Source organism: Suncus etruscus, chromosome 3, assembly GCF_024139225.1.
Source record: "Suncus etruscus isolate mSunEtr1 chromosome 3, mSunEtr1.pri.cur, whole genome shotgun sequence".
In the NCBI taxonomy this organism is placed as follows: Eukaryota; Metazoa; Chordata; class Mammalia; order Eulipotyphla; family Soricidae; genus Suncus; species Suncus etruscus.
The window spans coordinates 129339720-129354244 of NC_064850.1; positions in this window are offsets into that span (position 1 = coordinate 129339720).

Genomic DNA, 14525 nt, shown 5'->3' on the forward strand with positions numbered 1-14525 from the left:
ATTTCCTTGTGTCCTCATTTATTTTTTAAAGCAGGGTTTTGTAGTTTTCTTTGTATAGGTCCTTTACATCTTTAGTTAAGTTGACTCCAAGATGACGACATACTTACCCAATAAATTACAATGGACTAACGAGGAGCTCTTGTCAGAAACTGGTGTCAAAAATCAAACATTAAAATAAAAGTTCTTAGGGATCTTATCACTAGAAAATTACTAATGTTTTAGGACATTTGTGTTAGCAACTAGGAACAGAAACCAATATATATATATTTTTTTTTCCATTATTTCACCAAGTTTAGCTATCTGCCATTCAGAAATTGTTTTTTTGCATCAGCATTCTTCATCTCTGCCTAAACTTAACTCAGTATGTAAATTTTAAGATAGAAGTTTGCTAAACTGTTTTGATAAGCGTTAAATTACCTCCTTTCTTTACTATTTTTGAAGACACTAACCAGTCTCTATTACTGCCTGATGACTCAGCCTCTCTCTGATCTCTCTCTCTGCCATCTCTGAGCTGTGCCCCAAAGTGGACTACAATGGAGGTTACTATAGTCTTAACTTGAGGAAGATTGTCTTGACATGGCCCAAGCTATAATTGACTTTCTCTTCCAAAGGACTCAGAGTGCCTCAGTCCTTTTTCTGTAGTGTCTTTTTCGGGGGCCCCTTGGCTGCAGCAAAGAGATGCCAGTTCACTCTTTTGCCCTAAAGACAACATTATAGTCTTCTCCCTAAGTCCAAACTAGACTGGAAAAATGGAAGTCCATGAACTCATATCATGATCTTACAGGGATAATATCATGATTTCAGACAGGTGGAATCTCAGATTGGTGGAATTTGCCTGTGATAACTCATATTTTCTTGATTTCCCAAGGCTCGCAGGGGAAGACAAATTGAGTGCAACTGATGTGAGAAGTAAGATTGTGTTTTGCTTAAAAGAAGGCAGGTGACCTTGAGGTTAAGCAGACAGTAGGAATGCTAAGACTGACCAGATTTGGAGCCAGAGAGAGAGCATGGAGTTAGAGTGTTTGTCTTGCATGCAGAAGGATGGTGGTTTGAATCCCGGCATCCCATATGGTCCCCCGAACCTGCCAGGAGCAATTTCTGAGCAGAGAGCACCCCTGAGCACTGGTAGGTATGACCCAAAAACCAAAAAAAAAAAAAAAAAAAAAAAAGACTGACCAGATTTGGAGTGGAATTATAGTCTAGGAATTATATGAAGCCCAAATGAAACTGAAAGCATTCAAATTTGCTTGCTTCTGTTTTTATAACCTAATAATTTTACATTGTATCTAAACTCTGCAAATCTAAAGGTATCATATAAGTATGATTTATTTTTATTTTGTTTCATATCTTCATCACATTTTTATTTCAAAGCAAAATGAAACAAAAACTCCAGGATCAGAGATATAGGTCTGTGATTTATATGCAGCCAGTCTATTTGAACTCTGACACCATATATGGTACCCCTGAGCACTGCCAAGTGATGCCTGAGAACTTTCAGCTATGTCCCTCAGCCCTAATCACCCCCTCCCAAAAACACCCTCCAACTCCAGACCACACAATTTATAACCAGAAAATTCCTATAAAGAAACAAGTCTCTGTGGGGAATGATTTTCTTTTAAGTTCTGAAATGGGAGTCCAACGGTAACTTGGTATTTTAGTATTGTTACCATTCTTTCCAACACCTATATTTCATTGATGTTGATTAAAATTGCCTCATGAAATTTGGTGACTTTCTCTTCACTCCCTCTGGGAGACAATAATACCTTCTATATCAATATTGCAGGTGATTGTTGGATTTTTCGGACTTAATTATTATCAAATCTTCTCTTTTTGAGTTTTGTGATAATATCATGGAGGTGAAAAAGAAAGGGGCATATGGGTAATGACCTCTGTGAGAGAAAGGATAAATTTCAGCATCACAGTTTGGAAGAGCCACGTGGGCCCCTTACCCTATACAGCCCATTTCTTTGTATGGCCCTGGAGTGAGTGTATTCACAGGCTCGAGCATATTGCCTCCACCATTGCTTTTTTTGCAATTTAGGAAAATCCTCAAATTTGAAAAGTCAGAAATAGCCATTTCTGATGAAATCTTACTGGGAGTCCAGTTCTGATGAACAACAATACATGTGTTTCGGGGCCGGGAGGTGGCGCAAGAGGTAAGGTGCCTGCCTTGCCTGCGCTAGCCTTGGACGGACCGCGGTTCGATCCCCCGGTGTCCCATATGGTCCCCCAAGCCAGGAGCGACTTCTGAGCGCATAGCCAGGAGTAACCCCTGAGCGTTACCGGGTGTGGCCCAAAAACCAAAAAACAAACAAACAAACAAAAAAAAACAATACATGTGTTTCCCATAGAAAATGGCCACAATTTCTAAGAACAAACACTCACCTGAACATTTCTAAGAAAAGGAGCTCATTTATTTAAGAATCCCATAGATGAAGTGGACTTGTTAAACCTCTTTCATGTAATTACCAAATTCTAAAGAGAATGGGGACCATACCTAGAACTTAACTTCCACTCACATTCCATGAAGGTGAGGTGTGATGAGTGGATTGGTGTGAAGGGTATTGAAAGAGCATTATGCCAGAGGCTTTAGCTTAACCAAATCCTGCATAATCACTTTACATTTTATACATGTAAAACGGTGATCATGACGTTTTTTAAAACAAATATTTATTTAAGCACCATGATTACAAGCATGTTTGTAGTTGGGTTTCAGTCATAAACAGAATACCCCCCCTTCACCAGTGCAACATTCCCACCACCAATGTCCCCTTCCCCCCTCTGCCTGTATTCACGACGGGCATTCTACCTCTCTCATTCTTCAACATTGTCATCCTAGTTGTTAGTGTAGATTATGACTTTTAGACTCAGAGGCACCAAGTGGCAAAGCATTCAGATGATGGGGAACCATGTGCTTGCTCCCTCTATTACAACCCAAGGTAATCTTACTGGGAGACCAGGCACTGTGCCAGAGTGGAGGGGAGAACTCTGCCTGTCTACAGCAAGGCAGCAAGTCCTTGCTAAGAAAGGCATGGCCCCTAATTGCCTATACTTCAGTTCTACAAGGAAAAGATCACTAAATATTCAATATAATTAAATAATAAAATGTTTGCCTAAACACTACTCAAAGCCTAATACTTCAGTAAAGAGTATGCAATAAAATAAAAAGATAAAATAAGGATGTAGAGTAGTCTGATTCAATGATTTTCTTCCTGAAACTGGAGGAAGCAGCACCAAAAGACTGCTAATTTAATAGTTTCTAGAAAGCAGTATCTGATTACCACTTCCTCTGGTTGTCTTGGTAAGTAGATTTCTGCACAAAGGAGAAAGAGAGAAGATCATCAGATTCAAATAGCATCAAACCAACTCAGAAAGCAAATCTGGCAAATCACTGTGCTGGCAACAAAGAATTCCCAGGAGTGAAACTCAGCGGGGCTCTTTCTGTCCGAGAAGGAGGTGGGGGTGTCAACCCAAGTCAGCCAACACAAAAGTGAAATTTGCTTTTTTCAAATAAACAAAGAATACCATTTTTAAAAGTATAATTCAGTAGTTTACCAATTCAAGCCAGTATTTTTTCAATTCAAGCCAGTTTTTTTTCCTGGTAACTCTGCCCTCAATTCTGAAAAGAACAATTTAAATAAAATGTGTACATAGTATAGCTTCCACTAGATGTATTAACTTTCCTTCTCACAATGGAAAGAATTCTGTGTAATAGCTCAGAGGTCCACGGTGGCTGTCCTGCAAGTGTAAGGTCTAGAGTTTAAGCCCTGGTTTCATTATATGGACAAAATAGGATGCTGAAATTGCATTTTGAGTCTGGCAACTCTACTGTGTATGATCTTTGGAGTTGTTAAAGATTTCTGGTAGCTTCACAGCCAGATATGTGTGAGTACAACTGAAAGGATGCAAGCCCAGATGAATATCACTAAAATGGTGTATGAGGGGATAGAGTAATAATACAGTGGGAAGGGCACCTGCCTTACATGCAGCTGACCCAAGTCCGATCCCTGACATCCCATATGGTCCCTGAACACTGCCAGGAGTAATTTCTGAGTGCAAAGCCAGGAATAAGCCCCTGCTACTGCCAGGTGTGTCCCCCAAAACAAACACAAGATAAAAATTTAAAATAAAAAACAATGTATAAAAAACATGGCCAAGTATTATGACTCCCAGCAAATGCCTGTGTGGGCATTACTATGACTCTTAATAAGCCAACAACCAGAATGTATGTAATCACTGCAACAAGAAGTGTAACCTCTGGTAAATATGTGTGCATAAGCATCACAACCAAAACAATGTAGGCCTCAGTGAGTACCATGGCCTTATCACAACAACAAAGGGGAGGAAAGGGATGGAGGTGGTAGGAGAAAAACTGAACTTCTTTCACTAATAAAAAAATTTGTTCTCTGAGTCTGGTAGAATATTGCAGTGGGTGAGACCCTTGCCTTGCATGTTGCAGACCAGAGTTTGATACTAGCTACCCCCATATGGTCCCCACAAGCCAGCCAGGAATGAAGAGCATAAAGCCAGAAGTAAGCCCTGAACACTGCTGGGTGTGCTAGGAAGGAGAAAGGAAGGGAGAGAAGGAGGGAAGAATGGAAGGTGGAAGGGAGGGAGGGAGGAAGGAAGGAAGGGAGGGAGGGTTTTCTGGAGAAGTTGGAGAGATACTACATAAATTAAGGCATAGGCTTTGCATATGACTGACCCAGATTTGATTTCTAACACCATATGGTCCCTTGAGTACTGTAAAATGTGGCCCCAGAAACCCCCTGTGCATTTCTGGGTATGGCCCTGTAGACCTCTGAGCACTGCCAAAATGGGCTGCTGAATTCCTGGTATTATAGGGCTCAAGCAGCAAAGGAGCGATTGTTAAGAAATGATTGCCTCCCACCTTTACTCATCAGGCTCCTTCTCAAAGAAAATTAACCCCTTTGAATCACAATATAAGCATTTTCCCACTCTCAGTAGGTAGTACTTTTGTTTGTTTGTTTTGTTTTGTTTTTGGGTCACACTCGGCAGCACTCAGGGATTACTCCTCCACACTCAGAAATCCTGGCAGGCTTGGGGGACCAAATGGGATGCCAGGATTCCAACCAACGTTCTTCTGCATGCAAAGCAAATGCCCTACCTCCATGCTATCTCTCCGACCCCAAAGTAGGTAGTACTTTTAAAGTAACTTGTTTGGGGCCTTTTCTCATCGAGGAAAGACTTTGCCGTGATTATGCTCATTTATATGCTGTCAGTTATCCCACAGTCCCTGGCTGCTGGCAGAGAGACTTAGACCTCCAACATATACGTGTTTGTTAAGCAAGTAGGAATGGTGACCATTTTTTTACTTTTCAGACTTTTATTGGGTTACTTCTTTGCCAGTTACCAGAATTACCAACAACAAATGCCATTCATTAATGCTAAAATAAACTATTGTCTATTTCTCAAACTATTTCTCAAAAAAGCCATTTTCCAGAAACTATATAAGACCCCTTCAAAAGAACATTGAGGAGGGGGGTTGTGGCAATGATTGGGGCCACATCTGGCAGTGCTCAGGCTTACCCCTTCGCTCTGCACTTAAGAGATCACTCCTGGTGGTGCTTAGGGGACCACAAGGGATGCCAAAATTCAAGCCCAGATTTGCCACATTCAAAGCAAAGGTCCTATCTTTCAAGCCTCCATAGAACATGTTTTGGCCCCAGGAAACATTTTATGCTATGCTATCTCTCAGGCCCCAGAAGCGACGTCTGAGTGAAGAGCCAGGAGTAACCCCTGAGTACCGTAGGGTGTGACCCCAAAACAAAACAAAACAAAACAAAAGAGTAAGCCCAAGCATCATGAGTGTGACTCTCAAACCAAATAAATCAATGAAAACACATGGTACATGGTATGTATGTGCCTGAGGTCACCTTTATTAAAGTCAAGAGTTCAGAGAGAACTTGTTGGGAGAATATTCTGTGCAATATTTTGGAAAAAGTCATTATTGACTTATCTATCACTTCTTACATCTGCTGAGAAAACTTTATTAAATTTAAAATGTTTCGGGTGCTGGAGAGATAGCAGAGTGGTAGGGCATTTGCCTTGCATGCAGGTGGTTTAAATCCCTGCATCCCATATGGTCCCCCGTGCCTGCCAGGAGCAATTTCTGAGCATAGAGCCAGGAGTAGCCCCTGAGTGCTGCCAGGTGTGATAAAAACAAAAACAAACAAACAAATAAAAACAAAAAAAAAAGTCGATTCTGGCAGGCACTGGAGACCATATGGGGTGCTGAGATTCAAACTACCTTTGGTTCTGGATTGGCTACACCCTACTGCTGTGCTATCTCTCTGGCCCCTGGGGCTTACACCTGTCTCTGTGTTTAGAGATCACTTCTGGGGGGATAGGGGTACCATATGGGGAAAGGGGGATTGAGCCTGGGTTGGAGAGTACAAGGCTCTCTTTTCTTTTTTCTTTATTTTTTAGGTTTTTTTTTTTTATGTTTTGTTTGTTTTTGACCCATATCTAGTGGTGCTTAAAGTGTGCTCAGGTATCACTCATGTCAGAGCTCCAGAAACCATATGGAGTACCAGGGATCAAACTCAGGTGGGCATGTGTAAAGCAAATGATCTATCTATTGTACTATCACTCTGGTCCCTGGGCCTTGTATTTTGGTTATGTAACTCTAAATATAGATAAGACCCCATTAGTATAGAGTTAAGGGCTAGAAGGACCAGCTCATAATATGAAGCTCACCACAAAGTGTGGTGAATGCTGTTAGGGAAATAACTACTAGCATGACAATGTTAATGAGTGAGAGAAATAGAAGGCCTGTCTTGAACACAGACTGGGCTAGGGGAGGAGGGCGGGGGGCATTGGTGGTGGGAAGGCTGCACGCTGAAGGAGGGTGTTCTGTTTATGACTGAAACACAACTACAATCATGCTTGTAATTATGGTGCTTAAATGAAGATTTTATAAAATTAAAAAATGACCCCATTAATAAGTGATCAAAATTGTTAAAAATCCTATATATAACTCCTGTGTATTTTATACTATGAACAACAGTAAGCATAATGACTATTTAAACATGGTGAAGTATAACCGGCAGCACTCAGGGGTTCCTCCTGGTTCTACGCTCAGAAATCATTCCTGGCAGGCTCGGGGGACCATATGGGATGCTAGGATTCAAACCACTGTCCTTCTGGATACAAGGCAAATGCCCTAACTCCATGCTATCTCTCCAGCCCCTCACCACCCCCCTTTTAACACAGTACTGAAAGTACTTGCTATAGTAATTTGGCAAAAAAAAATTATATATATTTATATATTTTTTGCCAAATTATATATATATATATATCTCAAGGGCTTTGATATCTTTCCAGATAGGAAAGAAGAAGTTAATCTCTCACTGTTTGCAGATTACAAGATACTATGTTTATTTTGTTTTTGTTGCTGTTATTGTTGTTTGTTTGTTTGTTTTCTGGGCCACACCCAGCGATGCTCATGGATTACTTCTGGCTCTGTGCTCAGAAATCACTCCTGGGGGCCGGAGAGATAGTACAGCAGTAAGGTGTTTGCCTTAGACGCAGAAGGACCGTGGTTCGAATCCCGGCATCCCATATGGTGCCCTGTGCCTGCCAGGGGTGATTTCTGAGCATAGAGTTAGGAGTAACCCCTGAGCATTGCCAGGTGTGACCCCCCCCAAAAAAAAAAAAAAAAAAGAAATCACTCCTGGCAGGCTCAGGGGACCATATGGAATGCTGGGGATAGAACCTGGATCAATCCTGGGATGGCAGTATGCCAGGCATGCTGTGTGTGTGCTATCACTCTGGCCCTGATACTATATTCAGAAAACCCTAAAGACTGTCAAAAAGCTCTAGAAATAATCGTTTTATATAGCAAAGTAGCAGGCTACAAAATTAACATGTAAAAATCAATGGCTTTCTTATACACAAATAATGATAGAAAAGAAATGGACATTTAAAAACAATTCCAGGGGCCGGAGTGATAGCACAGTGGTAAGGCAAATGCCTTGCATGCAGACAACCTGGGACAGACTTGGCCTTGATACTCGGCATCCCATATGGACCCCTAAGCCTGTCAGGAGCGATTTCTGAGTGCAGAGCCAGGAGTAACCTCTGAGCACTGCTGGGTGGGGCCCCAAAACCAAACCAAACCAAACAAAATAAAACAAAGCAATCCCATTCACATTAGTGCCACACAAACTCGAATACCTGGAGTCAACTTAACTAAAGAGATGAAGGGCCTATACAAAGAAAACTACAAAACACTGCTTCAAGAAATAAAGGAGGACACAAGGAAATGGAGACATATACCCTGTTCATGGATTGGGAGGATTCACATCATTAAAATAGTACTACTCCCCAAAGCATTGTACATATTTTTTACTTTGATGTTTTTTTGTTTTGGTTTTTGGGTCACACCTGGGGCAGCACTCAGGGGTTACTCCTGGCTCTATGCTAAGAAATTGCTCCTGGCAGGCTCGGGGGACCATACAGGATACTGGGATTTCAATGACCTGCATGCAAGGCAAATACCTTACCTCTATGCTATCTCTTGGGCCCTGCATTGTACATATTTAATGCAATTTTTCTAAAGAAACCCATGACAGTCTTCAAAGAATTAGATCAAACACTCCTGAAATTCATTTGTAACAATAAAGCAACCCTAAGGAAAAAGAAGATGGGAGGTATCACTTTCTCCAACTTTAAATTGTATTACAAAGCAATAATCATTAAAATAGTATGGTATTAGAATAAAGACAGACTCTCGAATCAATGGAATAGACTTGAGTATTTAGAGAATGTTCCCAGGCATACAATCAATTAATCTTTGATAAAGGGGCAAGAAATGCAAAATGGAGCAAGGATAAGCAAGCCTCTTCAACAAGTGGTGTTGCGACAACTGGTCAGCCACATTCAGACCTTTGAGATTTCTTTTTAGCCCTAAAACAGTAAATTTGGTCTTTTTTCAGCTGGTGGAATAAGTTTGGCATGGCATCATGGAGCCATCATAGCTTTGGGCTTTTTGTATCTAGACGAGAAAAATAAATGTCTTGCATTATTTAAGCTATTGATAATTTGAATGTTCTCTGAATCTAATTTAAATATTTCCACAGACAGTTATTGCTCATAGCAAAATCAGCCCCAGTAAATAGTGCACAAATATACTTATTGACAAAGTCCTCCTTAATGTCTTATCCACTGGAGTCTGGCTTCTAAGTGTCTGCATACACAGAGTCTTTTGACTCACTGAAGAACCCTGAGAAGGGAGCTCTCTCATAGCGATTAACAGTCTAATTGAGAAAGAAACAATTTCATTGTTTCTACCTACTGCCATATATTACAGGGGGAAGTGGGAGGTAGAGAAATGTCAATTATAAATATTAGAGTTTCAGATTTTATTTTATTTTAAGATGGATTGTTTTTATTTGTTTTGGTCTTTGTTTGTGGGCCACACCCTGTGTTGCTCATGTTTGTTAACATGTAAGGCAAGTACTTAAATCCTGTACTGTCTTTTACAACTTATGATGCAAAGATTTTGCATAAGAAGTTTTAGGTCCAAGCAATAGTATAAAAGGAAAGGCACTTGCCTTGCAGTGGCTGACTAGGGTTTTATCTCTGTCATACCAGATGGTCACCCAAGTCTCAGCAGAGTGATCTCTGAGCACAGAGTCAGAAATAAACATTCCTTTTTCTGTAAAAAAAAAAAATTAAACCAATCAGGGTAGTGTAGGCATCACTATAAACTATGGCAGGTGTTAACCATTAAAACACCCACCTTCTATAAGTGAAGAAAAATGTTACTGAAATTTTAAAAAAATATGCTTACCTCAATCACTCTGGGGGAAAGATCTGGAGTTTTCTTTATAAACTAAGCATAGACCTACCCTATGACCCAGCACTTCCACTTCTAGGAATTTTCCCAAGAGGATTAAAAACATATGTCTATACAAAGTTTCGAAAGAACACTCACAGTAATGATATTTGTGATGGCTCAAGCTGGAAACAATTCGACTTGTCCATCAACCTAGGACTGGGAGAGCAAACTGTGTTGTATTCATGCAATTCAGTTCTAACCAATATAAAGCATGAAACCACTGATTTATTTAATGATATAGAAGATATTCAAAGCAGTTATGTGGAGGGCAGCTTGAGTCCAGGCTATATGATTCTACATATAAAATTATAGTCTGAGGGGCCGGAGCGGTGGTGCAAGTGGTAGGGCATTTGTTTGCCTTGTGCACACTAACCTAGACAGACCACAGTTATATCCCCCAGCATTCCATATGGTCCCCCAAGCCAGGAGCAATTTCTGAGTGCATAGCCAGGAGTAAACCCTGAACATCACCGGGTGTAGCCCAAAAACCAAAAAAAAAAAAAAAAAAAGTAATAATAATAATTATAGTCTGAGCAAAGCTTCTCTACGTTAAAAAAGATTAGAATAGTACTGAGAAACAGAGATGAGGATTGTCTGGGAAGCATTAGATGATATATATTCTATGTCTAGATTTTTGTTGTTGTTGTTGTTTTTGGGCCACACCCGGTGACGCTCAGGGGTTACTCCTGGCTATGCGCTCAGAAGTCGCTCCTGGGTTGGGGGACCATATGGGACGCCAGGGGATCGAACCGCAGTCTGTCCTAGGCTAGCGCAGGCAAGGCAGGCACCTTACCTCTAGCGCCACCGCCCGACCCCCTGTGTCTAGATGGTGTTTACTCTAGGTCAGCACCATCAGTACCAGAGTTGGCCAAAGTGTGGCCTGGTAGCTTTAGGCATAAGGTGAAACAAATCCTTGAACTTGAAAAGCACACACAGACATATCAGATGAAAACAACTTGTTTTTCTATTTAAAAAAATTATAGGGAGCAGGTGAGGCCTTATTCATAGTGCTCAGGAGCTATACCAGGCTCTGTATTCAGGAGTGGTCACTGGCAGTGCCAGGGGGATCATATGTGGTATCAGGAATTAAACTCTGTGGCTCCTGCAATCAAGTGCATTATCCCATATATTATTTCTCCCAACAGTTCAGACATATAATGAATCTAACAAGTACTTCTTTGGCATATGAGAAAAAAAATCAGAATACCTGGAGAAAACCTATACATGCATGGGGAATATATGCTAATTTCCTACACACAATCCTGCACACCATGTGTGTGTGACCCAAGCCAGGGTTATTTTTTTCTTTATCAGCTAAACAAAATGACATTATTTGAGAACTTAATACACAGAAAAATGTTCATTGTATATGCCAGATGGTATGTATATGACTACTGATTATTGAGATTCTTCTACTTTTCTCTAATTTTGACATTTTCCTCAGTAAAATGTTAGATTTTTTTTTGTTTTGGGGCCACACCCGGCGGTGCTCAGGGGTTACTCCTGGCTGTCTGCTCAGAAATAGCTCCTGGCAGGCATGGGGGATCATATGGTGGGACACCGGGATTCGAACCAACCACCTTTGGTCCTGGACCCGCTGCTTGCAAGGCAAACGCTGCTGTGCTATCTCTCCGGGGCCAAATGTTAGAATATTTTAGGGTAATGTTTTCCATAAATTATTGTGAAAATGTTGCTTCTAAAATGTGCGAATTTGTAAATTTAATAGTGTTATTTAGAGAAATATGGAGAAAGAATTATGTATTCGGGACAGAAAAAAGACCTCTGAAAGGGAAAAAGCCAAGAATACACATTTGAGTTTGAGATGAAAGAGAATCTCCAGGAGAAAGAATGCCCTAAAATGCATAATTTAAAAGATCAAGTGTTGTGGCTGAAAAAAAACCATACACCAAGAGCCCAAACCAGGTTCAAAACCTAGCATCCCATAAATTCCCCAGAGGACCACTAGGAATAATTCCTGAGAGCAGAGTGAGCAGTGACCCCCTAAGTATTTCTGGGTATGACTCCCCCACCAAAAAAATAAATAAAACAAAAAAGATCAAGCATTATAGAACTTCACATTTCCTTCTTAATAAAGTCTGGCAGAAGGGCCCCCCCAAAAAAAACTGTCTCCTAGAGCTACTCAGGCCAAAAGGCCAAGAAAGAGAGAAAACCGGCAATCAGGCAGAGAGTGCACTCCTTTGTCTGTGGAGAAGTCCACCCTACCGTGTGATTGCTGATTGAGAGAAGCTGAGGGGACCTGTTGGCTTTGCATGTTTCTCTCCTCTGATCTCCTGAAGCTCTCCTCAGAGGGCTAGGAAGGGTCCCCTAAAAAAACTGTCTCCTGGCTGCTCCAGAAGAGCATGGCCCCTCCACTTTGCTTTGCGGCCTGCATGCTCTTTCTAACTAATGAACCCCACCACAACATGCAGAAAAAAAATCACACTACGAGCATGACAATAGGGAAACCTCGCAGGCAAATAGCATGCACAGAGAATTAAAATGATAGCTCTGATAACTCCAAAAAATATCAACCATCTGATTAATCTCTCAGATAAAGAGTTTAGAATAGAAATATGGAAGATCCTCCTGGAAATCAAAGAAAACATAGCTCTAGCTGAACAAAACACAAAGACAGAAAACAGAAAACTCTAAACTGAAATAGCAGGTTTGAAAAACATGGTAACTCAATTGAAAAACTCAGTGAATAGCCTCTCTAGCAGGGTATCAGCAGCTGAGGACAGAATCAGTGAACTGGAAGATCAAATGCAGAACAACTCCATACAACAGAAGAGATTGGAAAAAAAAAACCTTAAGGCAAATGATCAGACAATGGAAAAAGTACTCAAGGAATGTGAACAGATAAAAATAGAAGTCTTTGATAAACTCAACAGAAACAACATTAGAATCATTGGCGTCCCAGAGCCCAGGAAGGAGATCCCCAGGAAGAATCAATAGTCAAAGACATCATTACAGAGAAACTCCCAAAGCTAAAGACTGCATGCAATCAAATCCTGCATGCCTGAAGAGTACCAGCTAGAAGAGACCTGAAGAAAAACACCCCAAGACACATCTTTGTTACAATGACTAACCCCACAGATAGAGATAGAATACTGAAAGAAGCAAAATCAAAAAGGGAAATTACATTCAAAGGAGCATCCTTAAGATTTACAGCAGACATGTCACAAGAAACTCTCAAGGCCAGAAGACAGTGGTGGGATATTGAGACAAAACTGAATGAAATGGAGGCTTCACCTAGAATACTGCACCCAGCCCAACTCACACTCAGGTTTGAAGGAAGGATACATAGCTTCATGGATAAACAACAGCTTAGAAACTTCACAGATACAAAACCAGCCTTAAAGGAAAATCTGAAAGATCTACTTTAAGACAAGAGAGACCAACAAACACACCAAACTTATACACAAAGATGATATTAAATTCTATGACAATCATCTTCCTCAATGTCAATGGACTAAATGCACCAATTAAGAGACACAGAGTGGCAAAATGGATCAAAAAGATGAATCCAACTTTCAGCTGCCTACAAGAAACACACCTGAATAGTCAGAGCAAACAGAGACTCAACCAAAGGCTGGAGGAAAATCATCCAAGCAAACAGCACACTTAAAAAACCTGGGGTGGCCATATTAATATCTGATGGCATCAACTTTAGACTCAGAAAACTTGTAAGGGACAAAGATGGACACTTCATACTAATCAAGGGATATGTGCAATAGGAAGAAATCAAACTATTAAACATATAGACACCCAATGAGAGACCAGCAAATTATCTAATACAATTATTGACCAATTTGAAAGAGGACATCAATAATAAAACAATAATTGTGGGAGACCTCAACATAGCTTTGTCAACACTTGATGGTCAACCAGACTGAAACACAACAAGAATATACTGAAAAGAGAAATGGAAGAAAGAGGACTAGTAGATATATATAAGACACTCCATCCTCAGAAACCTGGATATACATTCTTCTCCAATGTACATGGGTCATTCTCCAGGATAAAGCATTATGCTGGCACACAAAACATACCTCCATAAAATCAAAAGAACAAAAATTTTGCAGGCTAACTTTGTTGACCACAAGGCTCTGAAATTAGATATGAACTACAAATGGACACAGAAAAAAAAACTTTAACAACTGGAAATTAAATAGCCTACTACTGAACAATGGGTCCGAGATGAAATCAAAGAGGAAAGCAAAACTTCCCTTGAAACAAATGACAATGAAGACACAAACTATCAGAATCTATGGGACACAGCAAAAGCAGCACTGAGAGGAAAATTTATAGCTTTGCAAGCACACATCAGGAAGGAAGAAAGGGCATATCTGAGCAGCTTAATGATGCGGCTTATAAAATTAGAAAATGATCAACAAAAGGAACCAAAAATAGGGTGACAGAAAGAAATAACAAATCTTAAAGCAGAAATCAATGAAGTGGAAACCCAAGAAACAATCTGGAAGATCAATGAAAGTAGAAGTTGGTTTTTGAAAAAAAAAAAAAAAAACAAAAAAAACAAGATTGATAGACCATTGGCAAAACTCACAAAGAAAGAGAAGGAGATAAACTTGATAACCCATATTAGAAATGAAAAAGGGGAGATTACTACAGATATTGCAGAGATTCAAAGGGTAATCAG